Source organism: Triticum dicoccoides, chromosome 5A, assembly GCF_002162155.2.
Source record: "Triticum dicoccoides isolate Atlit2015 ecotype Zavitan chromosome 5A, WEW_v2.0, whole genome shotgun sequence".
Taxonomy (NCBI): Eukaryota; Viridiplantae; Streptophyta; class Magnoliopsida; order Poales; family Poaceae; genus Triticum; species Triticum dicoccoides.
In genome coordinates, this window is record NC_041388.1 from 427,275,376 (window position 1) to 427,281,617 (window position 6,242).

Sequence of the window (6,242 nt, forward strand, 5' to 3'; positions counted from 1 at the left end):
CATGGCCGAGTTGTCTGGAGGAGCAGCAACGGAGCCGGGGGCAGGCGGAAGGAGCTGCAGCCTGGCTATGGAGGCAATGAACTCGTCTGCTGGAGGCTCGCGTGGCGGATCGTGGCAACTGCAGAAGATAGTGGCCACATGCGGGGGGAGCGCCACACAAGCACCATGGATGAGATCGGTGGCGACCACTGGTGACGGCTGGCTAGTGGGGAGGAACCTAGGCTCAGCTCTTGGAAAAAAGTGGAGGGGCTGGGTGCAGATGGGCCTAGAAGTAAGAATCTGATGGGCTTGAAAATACGCCTGGGCCAGAAACTGGGCCACAGGAGGGAGAGTGTTAGGATTTTTGGAGGAAAACAGTGGCCCAGCAGGTGGAAGAAGGCTTGCAGGCACATTGGGCTTGGGTGGGTAGCAGGACTCGACGGAGGGGAGCAAAGGCAGCGTGCGCGAACAGAGCCCACCGCTCACCTCCTTGGAACAGAAGTTGAAAAGCAAGGAACGGCAGCTTTCGCGCGCGAGCTTGTAACACCCATGATGCGGCTATATCTCCCACGTGTCGGGGCACGACTTAGAGGCATAACCTCATGGTAGGCATGTCGCAAGAGGGCTAATCTTTACACATCCCATGTACTGAATAAGAAAGGGATAAGGAGTTGGCTTACAATCTCCACTTCACACAAATACAAGTTATACATACATCATCCGGAATACAATCAAGGACGACTACGGAACCAAAATAAAGAAAGACAACCCCAAATGCTAGATCCCCGATCGTCCCAACTGGGCTCCACTACTGATCAGAAGGAAAATGGAACAAAACAACGAACACGATCTTCATCGATCTCCCACTTGAGCTTGATTGCGTCACCTGCACTGGTATCATCGGCACCTGCAACTGTTTGGAAGTATCTGTGAGCCACGAGGACTCAGCAATCTCACACCCGCGAGATCAAGACTATTTAAGCTTATGGATAGGAAAAGGGTAGTGAGGTGGAGCTGCAGCACCAAGCATATATGGTGGCTAACATACGCAAATAAGAGCGAGAAGAGAAGCAACTCAACGATCGTGAACTAGAAGTGATCAAGAAGTGATCCTAAAACTACTTACGTTCAAGTATAACACAAGAACCGTGTTCACTTCCCAGACTCCGCTGGAAAGAGACTATCACGGCTACACACGCGGTTGATGCATTTTAATTAAGTTAAGTGTCAAGTTCTCTACAACCGGATATTAACAAATTCCCATCTGCGCATAACCGCGGGCACGACTTTCGAAAGTTCAAAACCCTGCAGGGGTGTCCCAACTTAGCCCATCACAAGCTCTCACGGTCAATGAAGGATATTCCTTCTCCCAGGAAGACTAGATCAGACTCGGAATCCCGGTTACAAGACATTTCGACAATGGTAAAACAAGACCAGCAAAGCCACCCGGATGTGCCGACAAATCCCGATAGGAGCTGCACATATCTCGTTCTCAGGGCACACCGGATTGTCCAAACTTTCGGTAGGCCAACCCAGAGTTTCCCCTGGTGGTCACCAGTGGCTGACAGGTTGGACCAACACTCAGAGGAGCACTGGCCCGGGGTGATCCCGGTTACCGGGTTCTCACATGCCGATGGCAAGGCAGCGAGGAACTCGCAAAGAACAACTCGGACACGGTGCAACCACGAGCATCTCATACACCACACAACATTCGTTCATGGGCGTCGTCTCGGATGGTTATACCTTTGAAGCGTGCAAACGGGACGGTAGTGGTACACAGACGTCGGTAGTTGCACACGGGTCTTCGGCCACGGAAGTAGTCATTCTCGCATGCTCTAGGGTCGACGGTAGAGGTTCTCGTGATCTCGACGACGGTAGTGGTACATGTTTATCGTAGCACGAGTTTCCGTAGATGTTCGGGGTCACGACGAGGAACTTGACGTCCACGGAGTCTTCGAGGGTCTACGGTAGTCGTACACGGCAACCGTTGTTGAACTTGTAGGGCCGTCAATGTCGTGGTACTTGGTGCAATGCACGGGATGGTAGCCCAACAATTGTCGGAGAGGGACTTGATGCATCAAAGGTCTTTGCTGCCACGGTACTTGGCGGGTCATCATGTAGACGTAGTACTTCCGAAGAGGAACTTGACGCGTCCAAAATCTTCGGGGATAGTCCTTGGACTTGGCGGTGGTCTCCTCGGGTCAACCGTGATGTGCAAGGGGCAGAACACCCGATGACTTGGGCTTCTCAAGGCCATGGAGATGACAGGCAGCGGCAAGGCTTCGGGCACGAGGGAGAAGGAGCCGGCGCGAGGTGGCTGACGGAGGAGAGCATCTCACGCGCAGGGGAGGAGGTTGAGGCTGGAGCATCCTTGGGCACGAAGGTGTTGGACTACGAGCTTGCTCCGGTGAGCTAGTCACCAGCGCAGGGGAGGCGGCCAGCAGGAACAAAGCGGCAGGGTGAAGCGGAGCCCATGGCGCAGCGGAGTGGAGCTTGACGGCGAGGACTTGAAGCATGGCTCCAACAACGCCGGGAACAATGAATACGGATGGATCCGGACGGGAATGGGACACCGACAAGCGGGGTCCAGCGAGGGGCGGAGCGGTTCCCGGTTCGGCACGACGTCGAGGTAGAGGAGGCCCTCGGGGCGGAGCAGATCACAACAGCGGTGAGGTAGGAGTGGAGGGCGACAGGGATCGAGCACGGGCGGCGCTGCCGTTCTCCCTCTCACACTTGGCGGCGTGCGGGAGGGAGGAAAATATCGAGACGGGGGAAAGGGATCGAGGGAGAGAAAGGTCGGGCGTGGGGCTTCTGGCGGCGCTAGGAGGAGGGATGCAGGAAGATGGGGATCATGCATGCCCCTTGGGCCGGCTAGGGTTAGGAGGGGCGACTGGGCCCTCGGAGGCCGGCCCAGTGGAGAGGAAAATGGCCAGGGGCCTGCTGGGCTGCTCTCTCCTACTCTCTCAAATTTTTTCTTTAACAGAAAACAATGGAGAGAAGGGAAAGGAAGATGGAGGGGTTAGGGAAAGAATTTGTGCACGAGGGTAATTTTTCTGGACTCACAAAAATGTGAGGAATTTAAATAAAATGGCAAGGGGATTTTTGGAGAAAAAGATTCGCACATGTTGAATATAATTTGACATGTTTGAATTTTGAAGCCCATTCAAAAAGACTATAAATGGGCTGAGATTTTAGAGGAGCCTCGATAAAAGAGATGAGAAAAAATATTGGCAAGGTTTGAAGGTCAAACTCAAAGAGGAATAGACATGGGAAAATATTTTGCATGTGTGTTATGGTTAATTCCAAAAGAATGGAATATTTATAATAGCTCCCTAATATCGGGAGGATATGTTATAAAGAGAATCACCATGTGAATTCCCTCGGTTTAAATGGATCAAAGATCCATGCCATTTATTTAGTTGAGTTAAGAAAAAGAAATGACATGATGGCATGATGACATGATGCAATGCACATGATGCAATGATGAATGCAATGAACCAAACAAATCACACGATGAAACCCGAAAACCCTGGAAGGCATCTAAAGCTCCGGTGTTGGGGGTTGGGGCGTTACAACACTCGACCACTACGAGAGGATCTCGTCCCGAGATCTAGGATGGCACCGGAGGGAAACGGAAGAGGGAGAGAAGAGGTAAAACTAAGTTGCTTCTTTGACAAACGAGTGAAACCAAAGAACCTTGCGAGGTTGAACAAATTGAAAGAAAGAAAAAAACAACGAAGATGAACAAAGTTGAAAACACTTTGTTAAAAAAGAGAGGAGCAAGGAACTTTACTAGAGTCTTGCAGGTTGAAAGACATAAGAAAAAGGGTTGCAATGGACAAGAAGTACATGCAAGCACTCCGGTAGAAACGAGATGTACAAGGAACGATAAAGATCAATAATGACAACACTCCGGTTGGAAAATGAAAGATAAAGAATATGAGCTTGGCAAAAGGAAAGCACTTGGATGAGAGTCCGGTTAGAAGAGGAATGATAGACACAACACTTTGGTTAAAACAAGATAGAGAAAGAATAAGAATGATATAATTTGGATAGCACTCCAACTGCAAATGGACGGAATTGAACATGATCTTGACAAAACAAGATGATGGGTTGAAGAGAGCAACATCACAATGCCTCCGGAACAAATGTAAGAATGGAATCAGAAGAACGAAGGAGAAAACAACATCTTCTACCTCAAATGAGCTTGAAAAAGCATCTTTAGGAGAATGGTCGAACGGAGTTGTTGGAAAACCAACAACGAAAAGAGTAAGCTTGTTGTGGGCTTATGGAAAACATCTCAAATCTTGAGGTGAAATTCTGCCACTAACGAAAAACAATGACTGATTGGGAACAAAGAAGAGATGAAAAAAACTTCTTCACTAAGAAGAGAAGGAGAAACTTGGATCATTGACAAACACCATGATAGCAGCATTCCCAATGGAAGGCTTTAGGTGAATTTTTCCAAGATAGCACCAACAAAAGGATTGATTGGTTGAAAAGATCTCTTGAGCAAAGAGAAAATGATGGATTTAAATACGCCACTCTTTGAAAACTTGTGAATCATGAAACCCGAAGGAAAATTATCAAGAATGACATAACACCACCTCAAATGATAAGGTAGAAAGAATTGCACTTCAAAATGCAAGATAAAGAATGCTTGAACTCCTCAAAACAAAACATGTGTTGAGCACCATATTTATTTTTTATTATAGCTTGACAGATCTTAACTTCGAGAGAAAAATCTTGAGGACAATTGAAGAGTGAAAAGAATCATTGACGAACCACCATGTACCATGAAGAACTCCGGTAACAAAAGGATGATCAAACAAAAGGAAAGAGAAGTTGAAAACACAAGGTGAAGCCTTGCGATGATTTAAATGGAGCTTCCTGGTGACATACTAGAGAGAGCTTGGAACTCCGATAAAAGAAAAGATGAAACAATTGAAACCGAGAATTTTGATGAACCTCCGGAATAAGGAATTGTCTTCACTTGATGAAACAAGAATAAGAATCACATTATGCTTATCCTTCACCAATTAAATTGATGACAAGCAATGGATTTGCCATACTACTTATTCTTGTTGAAAGGATTAAGATAGATATGGCGCAAACTTGGTAAGGTCTTCAACAAACCACCAGTAGGATTGGAAAGAACGAATGAGTTGATATGATGACATATGAAGAGGAATCTTGAATGAACCGCCGTAAGAATTGAAAAATGAATGCAGCAAAGGCACAAATCACCGGGAAGAATTGAAAAAAATTGAATGAAGATACTTTAGGGGATTTAGATACATGAGAATTAAGAGATAATGAACTGATTAGAGAATATTTGAACGATGCACCGGTAAGATTTGGAGAATGAGAGCTGAAAGCTGAGAATGAATAAACCCGAAATGATGACCTTCGAAGAATCGAACTGAAAAGACTCCTGAATTGCTCCGGGTGGGTGAAAAGAATTCTCACAATTGAAAACAATTATGAGAGGATGGCATAACGCTAGAACCATGAATCTTTTGAAGAACGGGAAAGAATTTAAGAGGAACTCCTCTTTGGTCTTCAAATCTGAGAATGACGACGGGAAACACCACCATGATAATTGATGAGACACCCCGGGAGAATGAAAAGCGAAGAGGTTGAGTCAACAATGAAAACAATTTGAAAGAGCTTGGAGAAACCATCTGTCTGATGATGATTCATTCTTACGTCAAACTTCGAAAAGAATTTGAGAATACCTCCGGAAAAATTAGAAGAGTCAGGTAAGATCCTGGGAAAGACCTGTGGGTTAGGGCCCACTCATAAGAAACACCGTTGAATGATTTGAAAAAGAGATTGCGCCGGTTGAATTAAATGGCTTGAATAAGGTAAGACCTCGAAATAGCTTGAAAGGATTACAAATAGAAACTAGAACCATCTGGAATATCTTCAGCACTCCGGAACAAATGAATAGCGAGAAGTGAATGATTAAGAGGTGCACCGACATGAGAAGGCATTTGAACCGAGGAAAAGGATATGATCGACAAAGCTTGACTTAAATCCACCGGAGAAGAAAAGAATGAAGAATGATAAACTAGTAGAGCATCTTCATGAGAAAACACCGGGTAAGAACGTTGACTGAAAAGAACGAAGAGACTTCCCATCGATAAGAGGATACTTGATTAGACAATCTGAGTCCAAGAAGGAAAAGGGTGGGAGGGCGGGAAAAACAAAGACAACTTGGCACGGATGAAACAAACACTGTTGAGAAGACTTAGAATTGA